The sequence below is a fragment of the Manis javanica genome, chromosome 9 (assembly GCF_040802235.1).
Source record: "Manis javanica isolate MJ-LG chromosome 9, MJ_LKY, whole genome shotgun sequence".
Taxonomy (NCBI): domain Eukaryota; kingdom Metazoa; phylum Chordata; class Mammalia; order Pholidota; family Manidae; genus Manis; species Manis javanica.
The window spans coordinates 61,536,912-61,560,953 of record NC_133164.1 but is presented as its reverse complement, the minus strand read 5'-3'; the positions used below and the strand labels follow the sequence as shown (position 1 = coordinate 61,560,953).

Here is a 24,042-nt window from a genome sequence, read left to right as displayed (position 1 = left end):
CTTTTCACTATGGATACTCAGTTTTCTCAGCATTATTTGTAGAAAAAAACTCCTTTACCCATTGAATAGTCTTGGCACTCTTGTCAAATTCATTTGACCATAAATACAAGGATTTATTTCTAGGCTCCCTATTCTATTTCATTGGTCTATGTATCTGCCTGTATGACAGAACTATACTGTTTTGATTACTAAAGCTTTGCAGTGAGTTTTAAAATTGGAAGTATGAGTTTTCCAGCTTTGTTTTTCTTTTCCTAAATTGTTTTGGCTATGGGGCCCCTTGATATTCCATATGAATTTTAGGATTTTTTTTCTAAAAAAAAAAGTCATTGAGATTTTGAAAGGGATTGCATTTAATATGTAGATAGCTGTGGGTAGTACTGACATTAAAAACAATATCAAGTCTTTCAATCAATGGGATGTGTTTCCATTTGTTTATGTTCTTTATTTCCTTTCAGAGATGTTTTGTAGTGTTCATTGTACAAATCTTTCAGTACTTGACCAAATTAATTCCTAAGTATCGTGTTCCTTTTGATGCTATTTTAAATGGAATTATTTTCATAATTTCCTTTACAAATTGTTCATTGTCAGTGTATAGCTATGCAGCTGATTTTTGTGTAGTTTTTGTGCCCTGCTACTTTGCTGTAGTTATTAGTTCTAATGGTTTTTTTGTGTGCAGTCCTTACAGTTTTCTACATATGAGATCATATCATCTGCAAACACATAATTTTACTTCTTCATTTCTAATTTGGATGAGTTTTATTTCTCTTTGTTGCCTAGATTCTACAGCTAGAACTTCTAGTACTAGTTGAATAGAAGTGGCAAAAGCAAACATCCTTGCCTTGTTCCTGATCTTAGAGGAAAAGCTTTCAGTCTTATACCATTGAGCATGATGTTTAGTGCAGATTTTTCATATATGGATTTTATTATGTTGAGGTAGTTTCCATCTATTCCTAGTTTGTTGAGTGTTTTTATCATGAAAATGTGTTGAATTTTGAATTTCATCAAATGCTTCCTCTTCAGCAGTTGAGATGATTGTGGGTTTTTTTTCCTTTGTTCTAGTAATGTCATATATTACATTAATATATATTATTTTTGTGTGTTGAACTTTCCTTACATACCAGAAATAAATCTCACTTGGTCATGCTGTATAATCCTTTTAATACGCTACTGAATTCAGTTTATTAGTATTTTGTTGAAAATTTTTGCAACAATGTTCGTAAGGGATACTGGTCTGTAGTTTTCAGGAGTATCTTTGGCTTTGTACTGGAGTAATGCTATCTTCATAGAATGAGGAAGTATTCCCTCTTTAAATTTTTGGAAAAATTTGAGAATGACTGATATTAGTTCTTGAAATGTTTGGTAGAATTCACCAGTGAAACCATCAAGTCCAAGGATTTTATCTGTTGTGAGTTTTTTATTACTAACTCAATCTCCTTACTGGTTATGGATCTATTCAGATTTTCTATTTCTTCATGATCTAGTTTTGGTAGGTTTTTTTGTTTCTAGGAATTTGTGCATTTCATCTAGGTTATCCAGTTTGTTAACATTCAGTTGTTCATTGTACTCCCTTAAAATCCATTTTTATTTCTGTAGAATCCATAATAATGTCCTACCTTCATTTCTGAATTCTGTAATTTGAGTTTTCTCTCTTTTCTTCTTAGTCCATCTACCTAAGGATTTGTCAATTTTATTGATCTTTTCAAAGAAACATTTGTTTTCATTAATGTTTCTCCATTGTTTTTTTATTCTGTTTCATTTACCTCATTTCCTTTCTTCTGCAAGATTTGAGTTTAGTTTGTTCTTCTTTTTCTAGTTTCTTAAATTTAAAAGTTAGGTTGTTGATTTGAGATCCTTCTTGTTTTTTAATGTAAGCATTTATAGCTATAGAATTCCCCCCCAGCACTGCTTTTGCTTTATCCCCTAAGTTGTGATATGTTGTGTTTTTATTTTAATTTTTCTTGAAGTTTTTTCTAATTTCACTTGTGATTTCTTCTTTGATCCATTGTTTTTAAGAGTTTATTGTCTAATTTCCATAATTTTGTGTGTTTTCCAGTTTTACCTCTGTTACTGATTTCTAATTTATCCCATTGTGTTTGGAGAAGACCACCTTTTCAAGATACTGAGACTTACTTTGTGACCTAACATATGGTTTATTCTGGAAAATGTCTCATGTATGTTTGAGAAGAATGTGCTGCTGTTAAGTAAATTGTTCTGTGTATGTCTGTTAGACATAGTTAATTGTGTTAAGTCCTTTGTTTCCTTACTTATATTCTGCCTAGTCGGTCTCTGCATTATTAAGAATGGGGTTCTGAAATCTCCAACCATCATTGTAGAACTATTTCTCCCTTCAATTCTGTATGTTTTTGCTCCATACATTTTGATGGTCTGTCATTAGGTATGTAAATATTTATAGTTGTCTTATCTCCTTGCTGTATTGAATCTTTTATTAATATGTAATTTCTTTCTTTGTCTCTTATAACCTTTCTTGATTTAAAGTCTATTTTACTTGAATGTACTTTGTTTTATAATTTTTCTCATGCATCTTCTCCAAAACTTAGTATAATCCATGAAATACAATCCTTCATATTGCCAGCATTTGTTCATTGAATGACTAAGTGAATAAACTACAAGTACAAATAGGTTTCAAAAAGCAACAACATACGCAATAGTAGGAAAACATAGGAGTCAGCAAATAGATCAGAAATCTTGAAATTTAGGACTCACAGTCCTAGTTGAATATATCTTTATGTCTTTTGTGTGAATAAGCTATTTAATTGCATTTAAAAATAATCATTTAGGATACACAAGAAGCATACTCAGTTGAATTTTCCATATGTGAACCTTTGAAACATCTCCCTCTAAGTAGAAAAGAATGCTTTTGAAACAACTATTTCAGAAATTACGTAGGCCAGATGGAAACCATCGAGATGTCAGGCCTTGCTAGTCTATTGCCTTCCCCAACTGGTTTTGGTTTGTCAGTGAAGTAGTTATAAACTCTAAAAAGAAAAAAAAACTTCATAACACTTCTTAGTAATGGGCTCAACTAGCCCCGAAAGTGACTTCTGGAACATCAAATTAGCTTTTGCGGTAAATATTGCCATGAAACCAGTAATTAGTCTCTAATGCTCCCACATTTTTCATCAGCTGTAAAGCCATAAACAGATGAAGATTTTTGGCTCCTTGACCAACTCTTTTTGACAGAGATACCTGGGAAAAGAAAACAAAGATTTTTTGTGGTGCCCCAGGCCATAGAAATCTGACAAGGAGTTCATGTACTTCCCCTCTGGGATGCACACAATTTATCCACCAATATTTTTAACTGCCTCCATAACTGTAACTGCAAGCACTGCAGGTTAATCTAATGAGTGAAGTTTTTTTTTTTTTTACTTAATCCTAAAGAAAGAGAAAAAGGACTGCCCAGTCTGTAAAATGATTCCTTGACCTGTGAAACAGAAGAGAGCTATAGCAATAAACATAAGCCCCATGAAAGCAAGGGAGGCATGTCCTATTCCTTACTTAGATTTTATCTGCTAGATTAGGATGCAGAAAACATTTTATGAGGATTTATTTATTCATGCTTATCAACAAATAGAGTACATTTTATATGCTAAACCCTGGCCTAGTTGCTAGTATACAAAGCTGAATTAGACACTGTCCTGGCCCTTGCAAAACTCATAACTTAGTTGTGGGTTAAGAGGTAGGAAAGAAGGGTAAGTAAAGCAATCAGTGAAATATGTCCTGTGTTATAACAGAAACCTCTCCAAGCATCATGGAGGCAGAAGGAAAGAGCTGCATATTCTGCTATGAATGTTAGGAACACTTTAAAGAGAAAGTGAATTTAACATTGTAAACATCTTAATGGATGAGAAGGAATATTTAGGCAAATAAAATTAAGGTAAACAAAAGGAGAGTAAAAGGACACATTACTGAAGAGAACAGCAAGCACTTCTGGTGGCCAGAGGAGGGCATGTACATAAAAGTTGCAGAAAGTATACTGAAACATGAGTTTTGTAGCATCCATTCAGCAAAAAAGCTGACCGGCAAGTATTGCAGCATAAATATTAATAATAACTCCATAAACGATCTGAAAAGTAGTCATTGAGAGTAGAATCAATTCATGCTTGCTTTTAAAAGCAGAATATTCCAAATTCTTAATAACATCCCACTCAGAAATCTCTTCTGTAGCTTTAACTTCTCACTAGCGTACCAGTCTTGACAACACAGAGGAGACCATGACTAAAAGCACTGAATAGGAATCAAGGGACCCTACATTTCTCCTGCTAACTCATTCTGCCTTTGGACATGTCATTGAACCTCTCTGAATCTCAGTTCCTTCATTTGTATTATGAATTAGACCAAGAGTTCTTAATCTGGGTCCACTGATGAGCTTCAGAGGGTTTGTGGATACCCCTAAATGATGTACAAAATACTATGTGTATGCCTGTGTGTGTATTTTCCTCAAAGAAGGTCTGCAGCTTTAATTAGTTTTCCAAAGGCTCAATGACCTCACATAATCACTGAGTTAAATTATCTTTAATGTCAACTCAAAAATTGTCTAGTTCTCGGAATCTACGTTTAATATAAACTCTTAGTTGTAGGCTGCCATATCATAAACTTTAAAAAAAAACTAGAAGACTAGTCATTTAAAAAATAACGCCATTGCATATGCTTGTCTATCAACCGTTTGTGTGGCAACAGGTGTCTAAACCCCCAGGACACTTTTGAGAGAGAAAGGAGATACTATCTGGTGGGGTCTGGGGGGCAGTGTGCTTAAACAGGGCTCTCCTGGGTAAACCCAACTGTGTGGTCTTCCTATTCAAGGAGCAAACATCACTGGAATCCAACCAAATATCAATTCTACTCAAAATCTGACTCACTTGTAGAGCTTTAGATGAGCTGCCTTCATATTGTCAAGGCTTACTTTGGCCGTAGTCAAATCCCAATAGCTCCTGGAGACAAACAGATTGTGAGAACTTACTCTATTTCAGAACAACCAAAACTTGAGCGCCCTGCACAGACAGACATGGTTGTTATTGAAGATAGCAGGTAGGAGCTGAGGGACATCCCTGGAGAATGCTAGTGGGCCACCAGGAAGGCCCCACAGAGTAATAGTAGACTTTCATGATCACCTCCAGGGTTCAGTATTTGTAAGCTCTGAAAATCAGATAATGGATCCAGATGTAATTAGCCTCTAGCGCAAAGAATATAAAATTAGCGATTCACAGAAGAAGCTCAAAGGACCAATAAATAATATAGGAAAAATTACCCTCACTTCTAATCAAGAAAGTGCAAATTAAAGCAACAAGGTGATAACATTTTTTGCTAATAAGATTGCAAAACTTAAAAATATTGGCAATAGCTGATACTGCAAAGAGGAGTACGGTGTCTTAAATCTATAGACCTCTGTATTTTTCAACTGATTGTATTTGTGCATTTTGTAATTTGGAAAAACTAAGTTAAGAAATAAACAAAGCCAGGCAAAAATTAAGAATGGAAGAGAGAACAAGAGAAAAGAGAGGATGAGGAAGGAAAAAATAGAAAGAAGGGGGCCCGGGCCACAGGGTGGAGTCTTTGGAAAATGTGAGCAGAGAGAAATTGCCTGTGACAGAATCATAGTATCTTTATGAACTTGAACATATACAATCCAATTTTGCATATTTTCTTGTCCCTGATATAAAACTTCTCTTTCAGTGAAGTCTGCCACTTACAGAGCCCTTGTGCAGTTGTTCTTAGAGGGGCGGAGCAGAGGGCAGGGAGAGGCCCCAGCTGGGAGGTACCAACAGGCTCAGGAGTTAAGGAGTGGTAAACGCCCGACAGGCCGGAGTGCTCGTGAGACCCCAGGCTCCTGGGGAGTTACAAATCTTGAGGAAAGCTTTGCAGTTGCCACAGAACATGGAAGAGGGAATATGTGGCAGTTTTAGCTAAATCTGAAAAACCCAAATGAACCCAGCTGATATCTTAGTGACAAGTAGTCCTATAGGAACTTCAGTAGCCCCTGTCCCCCCTTGGCCTGGGAGATACTGATGCTTTCAGATGATTTTGTTCATTTCTGCTTTGTACTGAAGTTCTATTTTAGTTCTCAGAGTATGATCTTTCCAAGTCCATGGGCTACATCTCCCCATTGTCCTCGGTTACCAGCCACAGGCAGGGAGCACAAACATTTGCCATAATTAATAGCTTTTATTCTCTGCTTCTGATATGACCAAAATATTTGGCAAATTAAGATTACTTAAGGGGCAAATCTCACAGGAACCGTCAGTTACTATTTGGATCTTTAAATTTTGAAAATGGAAACAATACCTGGTGTTAATATAGCATTTCACAGAAAAGAAGTTTGCCATCACTTCAGCATAGCAATCAGTGAATTTCTAAGTTGGTGTGTAGCATAGATTATTTTCCAAGTGTTGCATGGGACACTAGGGATATAAAAAGAATGCAGCACTGGGCCCACTTTCGAGAAATTAACAATCCATGGTTGGTGAGATGTCCAACTCAGGGTGATACAGCACCACAGATGCTCCAACAGCCTAGGACTACAGCCTAGCGGGGGACCAACCTTAGTCAGCTGGCTGGCTGACGCTCTCTGTGTTGACTACTCTTGTTAGCCCCCATCTGCCTTGCTCCTTTCTCCACCCTTTTCTGTACCCTGTTGGCTGACCCTTACAAACTGTATCACCTGGCCTCACATGACCTCTGTCTTCTGGCCAAGTTCCTAGGGGAGGCATGCTCAGAAGACTGGAGAGCAGGAGAGAGAGGAGTCTAGGTACTTCTTCCCTGTTCCCTCTTTCCTTTGACACAACAATCCTGGCAGGGGCTGTGTCTCCCTTACCTGAGGCTCCTTCCAAGGCTCAAGCTCTCCACGGGGCTCCTGTTCCTTCACACTTAGGGGTGGTAAAGGCTTCTAGCCATCTCTAGTCTCTACCCCTAGTTGGTTCTCTCAACCTGATCATATCTATCAGTAATGCTTACCCTAAACCAGTTCAACCATCTGAGTAGAAATCCTGACACACCTTGATTGATCTACATTGAAACAAGATCTAATTCTCACCCATACCGTATGTCCACTGTGGGTTAGTGGGTGGCTCTGCTTGGGGGCTAATGCTGGTGGACACTCCGACCCCTCAGCAGGGGCTCCACTACTGAGAGACAGAGCTGGAAGGTCTTCAATGCTTTGGCCAGAAAGTGACACATTCTGTCTTCTCATAGTCTGTTGGCCACTAAATGTCATGTTTCTGACCCCACTTGATTGCAGGTGGCTGGGAAATGTGGAGAGGTACATGGGTGTTTGGTGAGCAACAAATGCCATTTTCCAAGGCCACAGGAAGGTGTGGCCCTTCCTTCTCTGGGGAAGTAACAGAAGTGGTTAAAGCAAATTTTCAAGGATTTGAAGAAAAATGGCTCAGAACTTTACAATATTGCAATGGAGTTCATGAGCACATTTACACATGTTCATATGATATCTAACTCCAGTTGTGATGTGTTAATAACTGGTAATGATAACTTCTACAAAATCATCTTCCAGAGCTGTGGGTTCTGTGGGTTTTGAATTTTTGAAAATAATATTAGAAGCTTCCTTAATACTGCTGGAGGCTTTCCATCTCAAAAATAAACATCCCTTACTTCGTAATTTTGCCTGGGAATAGCCCTGATTATATTCCTCCTGTTACTATTCTCACCAACCACTACAGCTCTTTGGGGATGATAATTCTGGGTAAAGACAGGTAGAAGAGGCCTGCAACGACTATCCCCAGAGACTCATATCTTCTCTCTACCCCCAAGGAACCTCCCAGGAAAGGCATCAAGTTCACTCTGTTTTCCCCAAAACAGGGGATTTTAGTTCAGCTTAGAAATTATAATTATGGAATCTCAGCTGTTCATGCAGTTATTCAGTAAATATTTATTGAGCCCTTACTAGGTGTCAAATGCCAGGCAAAGCTGTAGATACTGAAAATACAGCAGTAAACATGTAGGCACAGTCCTTTCCAACTTGTCCTCCTGGGGAAGACAGGCATTAAATAATAAATTATTTACACAGTAACTTTTTTGGGCTACAGACCTGGTAACAGCTACAAGAAGACATGCAGGATAAGATAAGAAAGTAAAGAGGGCCTTCGGAACAGCAGGAGGTCAGGGAGATGTGGGGGAATGGGGCAGTTGGTGACTTCTAGACTGCAATGATCCTTGTTTTGCAGAGAGGCTAGGAAGGGGAGGAGGAGATCAGAGTTGGGAGTGGTCTGACCTCTCGGGTATCCTGCAGGAAAACATGCACCTTCAGGGTGTACAGCCTAAGCCTAAACAGTTAGTTTCTAGAGTTCCCCAACCTGAAAAATAATTCCAGCAATTTCATAGCCAAAGTCTAGACCTCCTGATCAAGGTGGGAAGGTCTTCTGTTTGAACTAAGTAGTCCCATCTCCACTTGCATAAGCTCCGCAGGTTGGACGAGAGGACAGGGCAGCCTACCAGAAATCTACTTGCCTGAAATACCAGCTCCCTAACTTTCTGAAAAGACTTCTTGATGGAAGAGGCAGTCAGACGGACAAGTTTTTTTTTCTTGCCTTGATAATAAATCTTCTATCACTGAAAGAGAGAAGTGAATCCTCAGTGGGAAGGAGAATTGGATATAAAAACTGAAATTTTTGTTCCTTTTTTCTACCCAAACCTTTAATCAGGGCTTCTGTGTGGGAAAGCATCACACACACAAAGAGAGAGGCATTTTGCATTCCTAAAGTGGGAGAGGGCACAGCACAGTGCGCATCATGAGGGCCCACTGGGGAGGGCCCAACAACTATGGCAGAGGACCCGGGGCCCCTGGGGCCATCCGCCTGCTCCTGAAGTCAGCGACAAGGCAGGTCCCCACTCCTTGGCAGGCAGCAGAAGTCTAAGCAGCTGATACTGAAGAAGGGAGCCAGAGCAGATGAGAAAAAAATTGATGGACACCACCTGGTAGCTGACAGTAGTTATTCACGAGCACATGAGCAAAATCCTCTGAGAACCCCCAGGAATAATGTGAAGGGACTTTGCGAGGCACTGGACAGCCTGCAATAAGAAGTGAGGGCAATGCCAGCAACATGCAAGTAATTAGAAGGTAAGAAAGTGGATGGCAATTTCTTTTGGTAACTTTGCAAAGCACCTTTGAGTCAGAACTGCGGAGTGATAGGGTTTCAGCTATTCACATGCCCACCGAAAAGCAAAACTGGCACACAAAATTTTTCATATCAGCTTTTAGAGGGTTCAGGGGTATCTGTCCACTATAGAAGGCAGAGAAAGCCAAATGACAGAGAGAACCTGGTCAAGAGTCAAAAAAAAGGGACAGGGAGGCTATAGAAGCAACCACTACACAGGTCAGACTTCAGCATTTACGGCAAGGAGAGAAGCCAACAAATAAAGACAGTGGACTGTAGGTGACCCATTTTTAACCAGCTCCTGGGTTTAGCAGGAAGACTGAAAATGGAAAGAAAGGCTGAGAGACAAAGGAACTGTGAGGAGTTGGATGCTTTTCAAGCAAACAGACCTGTGGGCACGAGGACAAGCCAGACCAAGGTGTGAAGGGATCAGAACTCAGCAAGATGCCAAGCTGGCTGTACACAGATCCCTGCAGAGACCTCAGAGGCAAGTGGGACCAGATTGCTACAGAGGAGCTAAAGGAATAGCATGATTACATGGGGAAGAAGAAAGAGAGAAATTATAGAGAAAACTTTCCCAGAAAAAAAGCCTTCCCTGGAAAAACTCAGCTGAGCCCCTTGGTACATGAACTGAGCCCAAGGCAGCATGAGACAGGGATCTAGGCTGCCTTGCACCCATCCCTATTCCCTGGAGGTGGCCAGGCTTGCTGTTGTGGAGAACAGGAAGCTGGTCCCCTCCCCTGGCTATCGGCACAGATGAGCAGCAGCTCCTTCCTGAGACCCAAGCCACTCACTGCCCTTCTGACTACCAGGGTTCTTAACTGCAAGCCACAGAAATAAACTCTGGCCCACTTAAGCACAAAGTTTTGCTTTTAAGATATTGATTAGTTTGCAGATATGCTAGAACACCTAGAAACGCCACCTGGACGATGATGCCCCCAAATCCCTACACAGAACTCTCCCAGGAGGGGCTGCCTGCTGCCACCACCAGGCCCACACATTTCAGCCAGTCAAGACTCCGAAGCTGCCAGCCACAAGTGCCACCGCCTCGGTGGCCATAGGAATCACAACACCCTGGAACCTGAGAAAGCGTCTCCAAGGACAGCCTTGAGCCTAGAACAGGCAGTGTGCATGTCCTAGCTGCAGCGGAAGCTGGTGTTTGGCATTTTCAGCTGCAAATGTAGGAGGTAGCTCTGCCTCCTGCGAAGACCTGTAAGGTGGTGGTTCCCCAGAGGACGCACCCTCAGACACTGAGGGAACCAGGGAGGGGCACCCACCACAGCTAACGCTCAGCCTGATGAGCAGCTTCATGTGTGACAGGAATCATTCACCGTGCCCAGCTCGGCACACTCACTCCCCACCTCTCGCCCCTGGTACTCAGCGCCTCTTTCCCCGCACACAGTTTGGGGGGAGGCTTCAGGAGCAGCTGAGCAGCGTATCCTGCTGCCGCTGGGAGGATGCAGGGGAGGCTGAGGGAGGGCGGGGGAGGGCAGGAGGAAGGAGCCGTCTCTGCACTGTGCCCAGGGGGGCCCGTGGCTTCTGCCCTCCCTCGCTTGAAAGGGAGGAAACGGGCTCTGAGAACATTCCCCGAAGTACAACTGTCCATCTGTTACACTTGGATGTAATGGAGGTGTTCTTTTTTTTTCTTTAATCATTTTGCTACATTTTACTGGTAGCTTCCATGCTGTTTAAGCAGGTAATCATCTATTCCTTAAAAACCCTGGCACGATTTATCAGAGAGTCTGCTTGGCTTTCTAATGAGTGATCATAATAGCTGTGCTTACTGGTGGCTCCTTTTTTCATTTTCAGATTTATCAGGGTCTGATTTAATTGCCGTAAACAAGGAAAAACAAGATCAAATTAACAGATGAAGTCATAGGATTTGGAGCTGATACATATTAATGAGCTCTTACTTTTGTGATCTGGCTAATAATGACCCCACACCTTGATAAAATTAGCCGAAAGGAAAACAAACATATCGGGGCACTGCAGTGCTTGGATGCTTATAGTCTGGGAGACCAGGAGACCTGGACAGAAGCTTCCTCGGTGAGCGGAGGCACCGGGGTGGGCAGGACGAACGGCCTCCCCTGCGCCCTGCCGGTCCTGCGGCGGCCCTGCGCCGCCCACCCCCCAAGCCGCCCAGACACCCAGAGCAGCCCCGTGGCAGTGCCCCAGTCTGAGAAATCAGACACAATATACGCCACTCCTCGGCGGAATTCTTTTCTGTCCTTTTAACAGGCTTGAAGGATTTTACATCGTAGGAAAACCACCTTTGAATTAGTGGTTTTGTTCTCGGAATTGTGCTTTGTATTTGTTCTCATCAAATTCCCTCTCACCCAGATAAGCATTAAATGTGGCTCACATCGGAGGCAAACACTCGCAACTCCCCCGCCTGCGCTTCTGGGGAGGAGAACTGGCCTTTGTTATGGAAATCGTTCTCCTGAGTGAGCGACTCCGGGAGGCTGGCACCAGCCAAAACACACCCTTTTGGCTCCCGGGTTCCGCAAGGCGGCTAGATCGCGCGACTTTAGCAAGGAGTCTTTTTTGGGAGGAAGGTTATATTACTACAGAAACACATTGTGGGATTTTTAACCAAGCACCTGGGTGGCACTGCAGTTAAGGAGGGATGCCAGCTTGGAGTCTGAGAAATGGGGTCCACCTCCTTGTCCTACCGTCTCCAGCTGGGCGACCTCAGGCAAGTCATTAACCTGCTGAGCCTCATTTTCTCCATCTGTACAATGGAGGTAATAAAAATACTTACCCTCAAAGGTTGTTGATAATCGAATGAGGTAACCTATATAAAACAATTCCTAATACATAATATATAATTAAATATTTCTTATTTTACTCCACATATTTTTTTCCCAATTTTATTATTAAATCTCTAATAACCATTCTTAAAATAAGCTTCTACATTCAGTTGATAGCAGTGGTTCACAGGTGAGGCCCTCAGACTAACAGCAGCATCTTCTTAGAGAACTTGCCAGAAGAGCAGATTCTTGGGTCCTATCCAGACCCAGTCATTCAGAAACTCTAGGGGTGGGGCCCAGAAATCTGCATTTTTCATGTGCCTTGGAAGTCATTCAGATGCTCCTCAAGTTTGAGAGCCACTTCATGAAAAGAATAAGGTATAGGAAATTTCTCTTAGAGCAAATGTTACCCTATACATTTTACCTGTCCAAATCTCTGCTTTTTAAATTTGTTTTCTATTTCTATTTCTATTTATTGCATTGGCATTTACAAGTGACTTCAGTTGGTATGTAGTGAAAGTGACTTAACACTTAGCCAGCATGACAATGAAATGAGCTACGTTCTGCTTCCCCTACTCAGCTTTTCCAAAAACAAATTTCAGAGAGAGAGTTAGGACTTTGTGTGCTCCCTCCAGACACCAAAGGAAAGAATCACTGAATTACAGCTCCAGCAGAAGAAGGGTGTCTTTGGATAAATTAAAAAGACAATAAGCCATCGTCTCATGACTCTGTTGGGATCTCGGATAGACAAAAGAGGAAAAGCTATGGAAAAATTAAACTTTTTTCCCAAATGTTCCAACAATACTAATAGAAAACATGGGGCAATAGCAATTTTTTTAAGATGATAAAACCACATTTTGAGGCCATAGGCCTTTTGTGGGGTTTATCTGCACAAAAGATAGGTATTTATAAATGGATCAAATTTGCTAGTCAGGATTCAAAATGCAAAAGGACTTTTTAAATATATGTACCTGTAATATTTTGGGTTCAACAAAGGAAGAACTAGTTTGGCCTAGGCCAAGATTTTTTTCTGAATATGCTAATTTTAGAAGTCTTTCATTTTGGAGATTGTGTTCTTGTTACTGTTAACTTAATAAATGAATATTTACCTTAATAATTAGGCAAAACGAATGCTTTCTTCTATTCCCAGAAGTGCCACGGAGCCCAAGGCAACCGGGGCCACTCTGGGCTATCTGCAGATTTTATATCTTGAATTATTTGTGCCCAACACTTACAGCAAAAGTTCCTTTCAGGAAGTTTTGGTAATGATTACATTCCTGCACCAGAGTTCTGACATCTGTCAGTTCTATTGCACTCTATAAGCCATGACTTTTTTATGGAGGCAAATTGTGGCTATTGGAATGGGTCACATTACCAGATAGTTACATCTCTTAGATTTAGAATCCTTTAAAGGTTAGAAATTCTCTGGATTGCAGAACAGTGTGCAAAAAACCAGGTAAGGATTACATGACAGTCATTCTTCCCTCCAGCCATATGTTAGCTGAATGCATGTTTTTTCTGGGTCATTTTAGTTGTGACAGGATGATTGTTTCAGCTTAATCTCTCACCTCTTATTTTGGTATGTCTTTTAATTTTTTAAAAATATTATAACTATTTTAGCATATCTAGGGGCCAAAAATGACATCCTGAATATATAAATTTATGCATTATGAAGCTTTTATTAATTGGGAAATCTGCTTATTTTTGGCTTCAGTCATTTAAAACAACAAAAACAGAGGCAGTGATGGCATAGCCATTGGCTATGTGACTGGGGAGCTAGATTCTCTCCAGTCCCTAAGACCCTGGTAGATACAAAGGATCGAGAAAACACATGGAACAGGTCACTTAGACCCATTTGTGCCTTATCTAGGGACCCAGTTAGTGAATAGCAGTTGAAAGTAAAGAAATATTGTGAAGAGCAATTAGTCATTAGCAATAAACACAAGAATACCAGGCAGGGTTGTATTTTGACTTTCTATGGGACTGACTTAAGAGGAGGAAAAAAATAGAAAGAAATGTTAAGTCTCTGCCAACCTTCCCCTTCTCTCCCCCTTTACTTCTATCCCCTTTTAGCTTTTTTCTTCCCTTTAGTAGACTTGAGAGACAGGGAGATGTGGCAGTTAAAGACGGAAAGTTGTGGAATCATACAGACAGGGATCCAAATCTTGGTTTTTTTCTCTCAGTAGCTGGGCTGCACTGGGTAAGTGGCTTAACTTCTCTGGGCTTCCGTTGTGTCATCTGTCAAGCACCTACTCCATACAAGAATTAAGTGAGTGACTGCTGGCACTGAGCAAGCACTCAGTCTAGTATTATTCTTTTTCTGCAGGCTCCTGCTGTCAGTTGAGTAATAAATGAAGTGACAAAGTGCGCCATGAAAGCGAGGAAATAGCGGAGGTGGAGAGCAGCTACCTAGGAGCGACGCTGAACAGAGATTTGCTGATTGCTTTTTACTGTAAATTTGTTGTATGGTTCTCTACGTTTTTTTCCTACATCATCATGCTTGTGGAAAGCAGCATAATAGTCCCCAAACTGTCCATGCCCTAATCCCCAGCCTCTGTGAATATGATCCCTTACATGGCAAAAAAATTTAAAAAAAAGACTTTGTAGAAGTGATGAAATTAAGGCTTTTGAGAAGAAGAGATTATCCCGGATTATCTGGGTAGACCCAGTGAAGTCACAAGGCTCCTTGTAAGAAGGAAACTGGAAGGTCAGCGTCAGAGGAGACGTGACGAGAGCAGATGTGACGAGAGAAGCAGAGAGTTCTGAAGATGCTCTGATGCAGGCTTTGAAAACAGAGGAACAGGCCACCAGTCAAAGCATGAGGGCAGCCTCCACCGGCCGGGAGAAGCAAGGCACTGGACTGTGCTCTGGAGCCTCCGGAGGGGAGGCAGCCCGGCCAGCACTTCAGTTTCAGCCAGATGAAGCCCATGCCTAAGGTCTGAATTCCAACTGTAAGGTAATAATTTGTGTTGTTCTGAGTACCAAGTGATAATTTGTTACAGCAGCCATTAGAAACTAATACAACGGCGTACCGTTGGGTAATCTCACATGGCTGTAAAGAACTACAAAGAAAAAGAGAACTCCTCCCAGCATAACCAATAGACTGATTTGTTCATTATAGCAGCTCCCTGAAGTGCTCCATTTTGGCCTTCAGAAGACATTGCAAAAGGAAATTTTTATTTAAAAGTGAGCATGATTCACTTGGGAGAAATAATCATGTATCAGAGGAGAGTCATTCCCTGGAATTCACTTAAATATGGGGGAGTGGGGTTGAGTTGGCACTAAATTTTGATTTTTATATCAGTTTCAATGAATAATAGCGGCGTTCAAAGAGAGAGTTACTAGAACACAGTCAACCCCTGTCACTCAGCCATCACAAGGTATGTTGGAATTAGTTGAAAAATTCCAGCAGTACAAACTGAGGAAAATCATCTCGATTTCAGACTACATCTCAGTCCCCAAGGGTGATGTCACAACGTCAGCACCCAGTCACCTTATGTTATAGTCTTGCTTTTAGGACCCTTTCCCCTCATCGTGAACACATGTTCACTCTTCTGCCTGGGCCAGTATCCCCTGATGCCACACATTTTCATCATTTACTCACACTTTCCATTTTACATTTTGTTTTTGCAGGAAAACATGCTTTGCCAGAGACACAATCTAGGACCTTCAGACCAGGTCTAAGAGCTTACCCAATTGATGGATAGAAAGTGGAGCTCTGAATAATAGATTTATCCCTAAATAACCAAACAGATTCAGTTCTTACAAAAGTGGAGAAAAATTAATCAGCAAATCATATGATTAGGGGTCAATCAGCTCCATTAGGAACAAAAACAAACTACCCATCTGTAGCCCATAAAAATAAAAATAAATGTTACAGGTTATAAATTATTCCACCTACCAGAGTGCCCAGTGCCTGGTGGGCCCTCAATCAAAATGTGTTGGTCTTTTTGTAAAATCCTTTTCAAAGGGCAGTGACTCACAACATGGGCAAATGGGCATATGTCCACTAGAAAACCTCAGAGGGGGGTGTTGTTACACTTATCTACTCGACAAATATGTAGTAAGCACCTATTACAAGTTGTGTGGGGGCCCTTTGGGAAACATGTCCATCTGGAAGCTCTCTCTGTCTCTTCACTGTCTTCCCCAATCTTTATCCTCATTCTTCAAATTCCAAGTGATCAGCAACCTTCTCCTGCCTACAGGGGGCCTTTTCCCCCATCTAGCCCTTCTGCTGGTCTTTGCTGCTTACCTTCCCTCCCAGACCCCGACACACACACAGGATTCCAAGGAAAGACGCAGTCAGCGGTCACGAGCAGAGCCACCCAGGCCTGGAAGAGGTTCTGGGCAAGTGGAAGGCAGCTTGTTCAGAAATGTCTTCCAGACTGTAGTTATTAGGGCTTTCACATCAAAAAATAAAGGGGGAAAGGAAAATAAAAAAAACAGGTTGGGGTAGGAGGGGACTGGCTGGGATTTGTTCAAGACCAGATTTAAAACACTCTATGCTTTTTGAAACAACTTACTTTATGATCATTGCCTTGGCGTCTGGCCGTCTCTCATTTAACCTCATCTGCCTGTCTTTAAATTCATGGAACAGATTTTCACTGCCTTGGACTCCAAGCAGTTGGCTGGTGGAGTGTTCTTGGATGTCACCAAAAAAAGGCATTTGATACCATTAATCATATTGCCATATGTAATAAATTGGCTGCCTACGGTACCTTGCCTAAAATTGTCACATGGTTCCAATCAGAGCTCTGCCAACTGAAAGTGGTTGCTGGAAACTCTGACTCTCCCTTTAAAGCATGCCTTCTCCGTGTTCCACGGCCCCTCCTCTGTGCGCCGCACACTGACGTCCTGGCTCATCGTGTGCACACAGGCTGGCGCCTCAGAGGATGCACATGTCTGGGGGTGCAGCTCCCCACGGGCGATAACCTGCGTGGCATCAGCCACACCATTGCAAGATGACTCAAAGGCTAATCTGATCCATCACTTGATCTGTGGCTTTGCATCTGCCCACCTTCTTCCCGTGCCCGGCCCTGGCTCACCCATCTACTGAGTCTAGGGGAGCAGTGTTCTGTGCTGAGAACGCTGCTGCTCGTAGCCATGCTGGCCCACAGGAGGAGGGCCTGACTGGCTGCAGTGGGGAGTCTCCAAATCCGTCTGAGAACGACTGATTCCAGCAGGTGGGGAAGAGGAAGCAGACGAAGACAAGGCATGTAGAAAGCATCATGCCACCCCCATTCTTGGCCTCCGTGTGTTACTTTTGTGGGTTAAGTTTGAGTTTCTTTCTTTTTTCTGTAGCATAATCAGGCCAACCTAAGGAACTGCAATTTCCACCCAGATCAGATTGTTGTTCTGTTTGGTTATAAAACTTAGAAAAAGTCTTTCTAAAATATTTTGGAATTTGTCTGATTTTTTTTTGAAATGGGACTACTCTGAGTGTTTAAATAAAATTTTCATAAGTTCGTACAATGCCTCTGTATAGGTATCTGCCTGTTTGTGAGATATGTGCACACATGTCCCCTCTTTGTGCAAGTCCAGATTCCAGCTGGGATCAGGTACTGAAGTCATGAAATATGGTTTTTGTCTCACTTCCAGCAGCTTGAAAACAGGAAGGTCAGGAAATCTTAATCACCCCACCCCTCACTCCCTGCAAAATCCTGGAAAAAAGTTCTGTTTTCATGAAATTTGCAGCCTGATGTTTGACGACCCAGGGGTTCAGGCATTGAGGGTAAGTTTCCTATAAACATCCCTATCACCATCTGAAACCCATAAATAAGGCCAACGGGAGGGGGGAAAAACAGAGGTCTCTCCTTTTCCCACCCCACATCTACATATTTATCTTCAGTAAAACATTGCTCAGTGGAGATCATTTGGGGAAAGCCTGAGCAAAAAATTCATAGATGGCCTTAAAAATAAGAGGTCTGAGTGAAACGCAGAGCTAATGGTACACTCAGACCCGCAGAAACCCAACCAAAGGTCCAAAGTCCCCGTGAGAAAGGGAAGCTGGCAGCTCCCCTGCTTTGGCAAAGTGCTGGTGAGATCATGCCATGGGGTTCTTTTGATCTCCATCTCTTCCCATGGCGGTGGTACAATGCACACGTAAGAGGGCTGACCTTTGGTTCAGAGAAAAACAGAAAGCAAAAGTGAACTGAACAGCAAGTTCTAAAAGGAGTTAGTAGTTACTTCTCTCCTGAGCTGGCAATGCTCTGGGGACCCATAAAAATGTGCCAGGACCACACCCAGCCATGCCCACGCTTTTCCCCCATTGTCTCTAATGAAAAGTTCAAGTCGAAACACTCATCACTCTTATATTCAGGGGCTTTGTTACAGAAATCTGGTTTGAGGATGCAAAACACCACATTTCCTTATTAATTGGTTTGTGTTTTGGACTGAGAAAGAGATTCTTCTCGCAGAGCCCTAGAAGCACCCAGACTGCATTAATCAGATTTGGTACTGAATGGTGCCACACTTTGGAAAAACTCAAAGCTCTTGTAAATGCTCTTCTCTTCTCATTTAACCAGTATTTATTGAGCATGTGGTGAAACCAGGGGAGGCAGATAGAGAAGAAATGTTTTCTTCCTTTAAAGGTCATATAGCTTAGTGCAAACATACACACACACACACAGAATTACCTATTATAATCTTACATGTATGTGTGGTTTTTACTTTTCATAAAACTCCCTTGAAATTTTATTTTTGTTTGTAAACCTACTAAACTGCAGGAGCAATGGGCTTTTTCTGACCCACTTTATGAGCATCCCTCTTGTTGAGGTCATTTGTTTCCATGGCCAGTGAGCTATGGGCATTGCTGATGGGAATGTTCAGGTTGAATACCTGGTGGAAGAAACAGGAGTGTGCACTGCTAAAAAGGTAACAACAACATATAAACAAAAAATGGTGAGATAAGAAAGGAGCCAAAGAAATCTTCTAAATGAGGAGGGCCCTCATGGACACTGGTGTCATATGTGGCTTGCTCTTACCATTTGTTCCTCCATTTTTTTGGTGAAGGGGTAGCCAGAAGCCAAAGAGAAAGGCACAATTTTTTTGCCAACCCAGGCATAAGTTAAACAGGCACATTACCATATTATATTAAGTAGACTATAGCCCAAGCAGGGCTTACCAACCATTTATTACTCAGCTGAAGCAAAACCACCAGGAGCTAAGAAAGGCTTTGGTGAGGATTTAGTGCCAAAGGGTCATAACATGATACCAAAGATGCCTTTCTCCAAGACAGAGTTCAGGAGGAGCTACAAGAAGCATCCTAATAAAGCAAGGGTCAGCAAAATATTTTCTGTAAAGGGCATGGGAGCAAATATTTTAGGCTTTGCACCACCTGTATTCTCTATCACATAGTGTTGTGTGAATTTTACAGTCCTTAAAAATCTACAAACCACTCTTAGCTTTAAAGCCCTACAAAAAAAACAGGTCACAGGCTGGATTTGGCCAATAAGCCAGATTGGTCCTGCAGGTCCTAGTCTGCCAACCCTGTAAACTCCCACTTCACAAGCATTGGTTCCCCACCTATTATGTGTTAGGCTGTACACTATATCTAGATAAATGATTTGGGCTCTTGTCAAGAAGTATCTACGAAATGACAGTCTCTTCAACAGATGGTGTTGGCAAAACTGGACAGCTACATGTAAGAGAATGAAACTGGATCACTGTCTAACCCCATATACAAAAGTAAACTCCAAATGGATCAAAGACCTGAATGTAAGTCATGAAACCATAAAACTCTTAGAAAAAAACATAGGCAAAAATTTCATGGATATAAACATGGGTGACGTCTTCATGAACATATCTCCCTGGGCAAAAATGAACAAGTGGTACTATATCAAGCTAAAAAGCTTCTGTACAGCAAAGACCACCATAAATAGAACAAAAAGGTATCCTACAGTATGGGAGAATATATTCATAAATGACAGATCCGATAAAGGATTGACATCCAAAATATATAAAGAGTTCATGTGCCTCAACAAACAAAAAGCAAATAATCCAATTGAAAAATGGGCAGAGGAGCTGAATAGACAGTTCTCTAAAGAAGAAATCCAGATGGCCAACAGGCACATGAAAAGATGCTCTACATCGCTAATCATCAGAGAAATGCAAATTAAAACCACAATGAGATATCACCTCACACCAGTAAGGATCGCCATCATCGAAAAGACAAACAACAACAAATGTTGGCGAGGTTGTGGAGGAAGGGGAACCCTCCTATACTGCTGGTGGGAATGTAAATTAGTTCAACCATTGTGGAAAGCAGTATGGAGGTTCCTCAGAATGCCCAAAATAGAAATATCATTTGACCCAGGAATTCCACTTCTAGGAATTTACCCTAAGAATGCAGCACTCCAGTTTGAAAAAGACAGATGCACCCTTATGTTTATCGCTGCACTATTTACAATAGCCAAGATATGGAAGCAACCTAAATGTCCATCAGTAGATGAATGGATAAAGAAGATGTGGTACATATACACAATGGAATATTACTCAGCCATAAGAAAAAAACAGATCCTACCATTCGCAACAACATGGATGGAGCTAGAGGGTATTATGCTTAGTGAAATAAGCCAGGCAGAGAAAGACAAATATGAAATGATTTCACTCATAAGTGGGGTATAAGAACAAAGGAAAACTGAAGGAACAAAATAGCAGCAGAATCACAGAACCCAGGAATGGACTAACAGTTACCAAAGGGAAAGGAACCGGGGAGGATGGGAGGGAAGGGAGGGTTAAAGGCAGGGAAAAAGAAAGAGGGCATTACGATTAGCATGTATAGTGCGTGGGGGGCACGGGGAGGGCTGTGCAATACAGAGAAGACAAGTAGTGATTCTACAGCATCTTACTACGCAGATGGACAGTGACTGTGAAGGGGTATGTGGGGGGGACTTGATGAAGGGGGGAGCCTAGTAAACATAATGTTCTTCATGTAATTGTAGATTAATGATACCAAAATAAAAAAAATCTCTAAAAAAAAAAGAAGTTTCTAATTTAATATGCTCTAGTAACAGCAAGGAGTGGATTAAGCTGTAACTAAAATTGTACAAGGTATCAAATGGCACCTCCATATAATTAGTTGCTCATCTTAATCATGGCTTAGTCATCTTGGTATTGCCATCACCTACCACACAGAGAGAGCTCAAAAACTATGTGTGAAACCTACACCAGCTTTTTACCTGAGATTTTGTTCTCTTTGAAAGCTTGTTATATAAAGTCTATAACTATAAACCTTGGCAATATTGTTTCACAAAGTTTTATTTTGTTTTTTACTGAAGAGTTTTCCTAAAGCATTTTCTTTTCCAAATTGTGTTTTCCTTTACTTATCCCATCTTGTGTCACTGGAATGACACATATATTTACTTGTACAATATATACGAGATATAGGTAGTATTCATAGCTTATATTGCAAATTTAATATTTTTTTACCAGCTCTAAACTTTTGACCTATCATTTAGAAGCCTACAAGAAACAAAATCCATTATGCAATTTTTTTATCCAACTTCAAGAGTCAAGAATATACACTGTTTCCTGAAAAAATAGAATCATGTAGATGTGTACTTGTTATGCCAAGATGAGACAGATGCGGTTCTGTTCACTTGGAGACAGGTGCTTCATTTATTTCTTCTTGGACACTGTTCTCTTCTTTATATAGGTCAGTGTTTCTGACCTATATCATTTTCCTTCTGCTGAAAAACGTATTTTAACATTTCTTACAGGGCAGACCTGCTAGTGATAAATTCCCTCCATTTTTATTGTCTGAGATCTTTATTTCTTCTTCACTTTTGAAGGATAACTTTGCTAGATACAGAATTATAAGTTGGTAGTCTTTTCCATTTAACACCTTAAATATTTTATTCCACACTCTTCTTGCAAGCATGGCTTCTGATGAGCATCCATTGTATTTCTTATCCTTCTTCCTCTACATGGAAGGAATTTTTCTCCTCTTGCTTCTTTCAAGGTTTTCTTTGTCTTTAGTTTTCTGATCTTTGAATGATATGCCTAAGTGTGGATTCTTTTTTCCTATTCTGATTGTTCTCCAAACTACAGACGTGAGTCTGTAGTTTCACGTCCGTCATTGATATGGGAATGTTCTCAGCCATTATCACTTCAAATGTTTTCTACTCTGTTATCTCATTTTCCTCTTTGGCATGTTGTACCTTTTGATATTGTCCCACAGTTTTTAAGTGGTTTGTTGTTGTTTCTCTTTTCATTTCTTTTTCTGGTTGCATTCCATTGTCTCCAGCTCACTGATTCTTTCCTAGGCTGTTAACTAATGAACCCATTGAAGGTATTCTTTATTTCTCCTACAGTAATTTTTATTTCTAGCATTTCCTTTTGATTCTTTTTTGCATTTGCATCTCTTTGCTTATATTATCCATCTTTTCTTGTACATTGGTTACTTTTTCCATTAGAGCCCTTAACATATTAATCATAATTACTTAAATTCCCTGTCTGATAATTTCAACATCTGTATCATACATAAATATGGTTCTGATGATTGCTTTGTCTCTTCAGACTGTGTTTTCACTTGCTTTTGGCATGCCTTGTAATTTTTTGTGGTAAGCAGAATGTGTTGTATTAGGTAATGGGAGCTGAGGTCAATAAACCTTCCGCATGAGTCTCTGTGATAATCTAACCTGGAGTTAGAATGTGCTTAATATTTTCAGTACATGTAAATTACAGAGATTCAAATTCCTCTAGTGTCATGTTTTGGTCTTCCCTCTTGACTTTGGGCTTCCCTAGGTACTCCTTCTCACAGAGTCTGTATCTTCCAGCTCTTTCAGCTGTCATCCACTGTTATAGTAGAGCCCTGCCAGGGTGGCAGTAAGGAGTGGGAAAAGGGAGCCTTCTATAATCCTACAGCCAAATCGTATGTTTGTGTCTTAAGACTGTGACCTTCACAGTAATTCTCCTGTGGGATAGCTTTTTCTTATATGATCTCTACTCTTTTCCCTGGATGCAGCATCCCCAATCTATTTTCTTGAAATTCTCACCTCTGTTGACTATGTTCCTCATCCCCTTAGGTGGGACAGGTAGTCTACAGGGTGCTAAAGCAGGAGAAATGCCCTTCCTCCAATCGGATGAGGTGATGGTGAAGTCTTTCACCCTGAAGAGCAGGCCTTTGTTGTGAAGAAGTCTCTAAGTGTAGTCAGAATGATTATTCCTTCTCTCCCCATGCCAGACCATGAGGGAATATTTCTCAGATATAAACTGTGAAAACCTGGGAACAGGGGATCCCTAGAGGTAAAGCCACAAAAGTGTGCAGGACCCCCAAAAGTGTAGTCTCCAAGAATTTCTCACTCTCCTGCTAATGTTCACTGAGCTTCCAGAAATTCATTGAAACTACTATTTGAGTGTTCTTACCAGTTTGTGATTCCAGCAACTTTTGCTCCAGGTAAACAGGTCTCAGCTCCACGTCTCTGAATTTGCCTGTCTCTCCAGATTTCAGGGTGGAGGTTTGTTCTGCAACCTCAGTCCCCTGATGAGTACAAGAAAAGTCATTGGTTTTCACTGTTGCCCCGATTTATTCTTGTTGTAAGGATGGGAGTGACAACTTCCACGCTTGTTGCATGCCAGATTTTAGACCAGAAATAACCAAATGTTTTAATGAATAGATGCATGATCAAGTCAACAAAAGTAAAAGATACATTCTCACATCAGTTACAAAGTTTAACTTTTCTATGACAACTATAAACCAGGACTGAAGTACCAGTACCAACATATTACAGAAAAATATCTAAGAAGCAAGCAACTTCTGGGGCAAAATGGCACATAATAATAACAAACTTCTTAAACATTTTGTATATATACTTTCACACATGAGAGAATTTAGTGATACAACTGCATTTAAGTGTGATTTCAACTCCTATATCTACTTAGTTATAAGTTTTACCCAGAAACACATCATCCTTGTCACCAAGCAGTTATTAAGCACCTATTATGTGATAGAATTCTTGGTTTTTCACAAAAGATGTGATTGGTAAACTGAGGGACTAGAACACCAGTTAGAGATAAAGGAGGTATGAATAAAGAGATTAAATAAGAAAAGTTTGTATAAAAAATAATGAATTTCCGTGTATTTCTAGAGGATGTAAGTTGATGTAACAGCATATAGAATATTTTAAATACGTAATGTGGACAATTTATTGGAGTATGACTTTATAATT

At 40.8% G+C, this 24,042-nt stretch overlaps 1 long non-coding RNA gene across 1 annotated transcript in view; it reads right to left on the bottom strand.

Moving 5' to 3' along the window:
* The window catches only part of LOC140843527 (uncharacterized), a 50,561-nt gene extending 27,205 nt beyond the window's left edge, over nucleotides 1-23,356 (bottom strand). The window contains exon 1 of the long non-coding RNA XR_012121368.1: nucleotides 23,240-23,356. This is a non-coding gene — a long non-coding RNA (uncharacterized lncRNA). The remainder of the gene's footprint in view (nucleotides 1-23,239) is intronic.
* Between the last annotated feature and the right edge of the window lie 686 nt (nucleotides 23,357-24,042).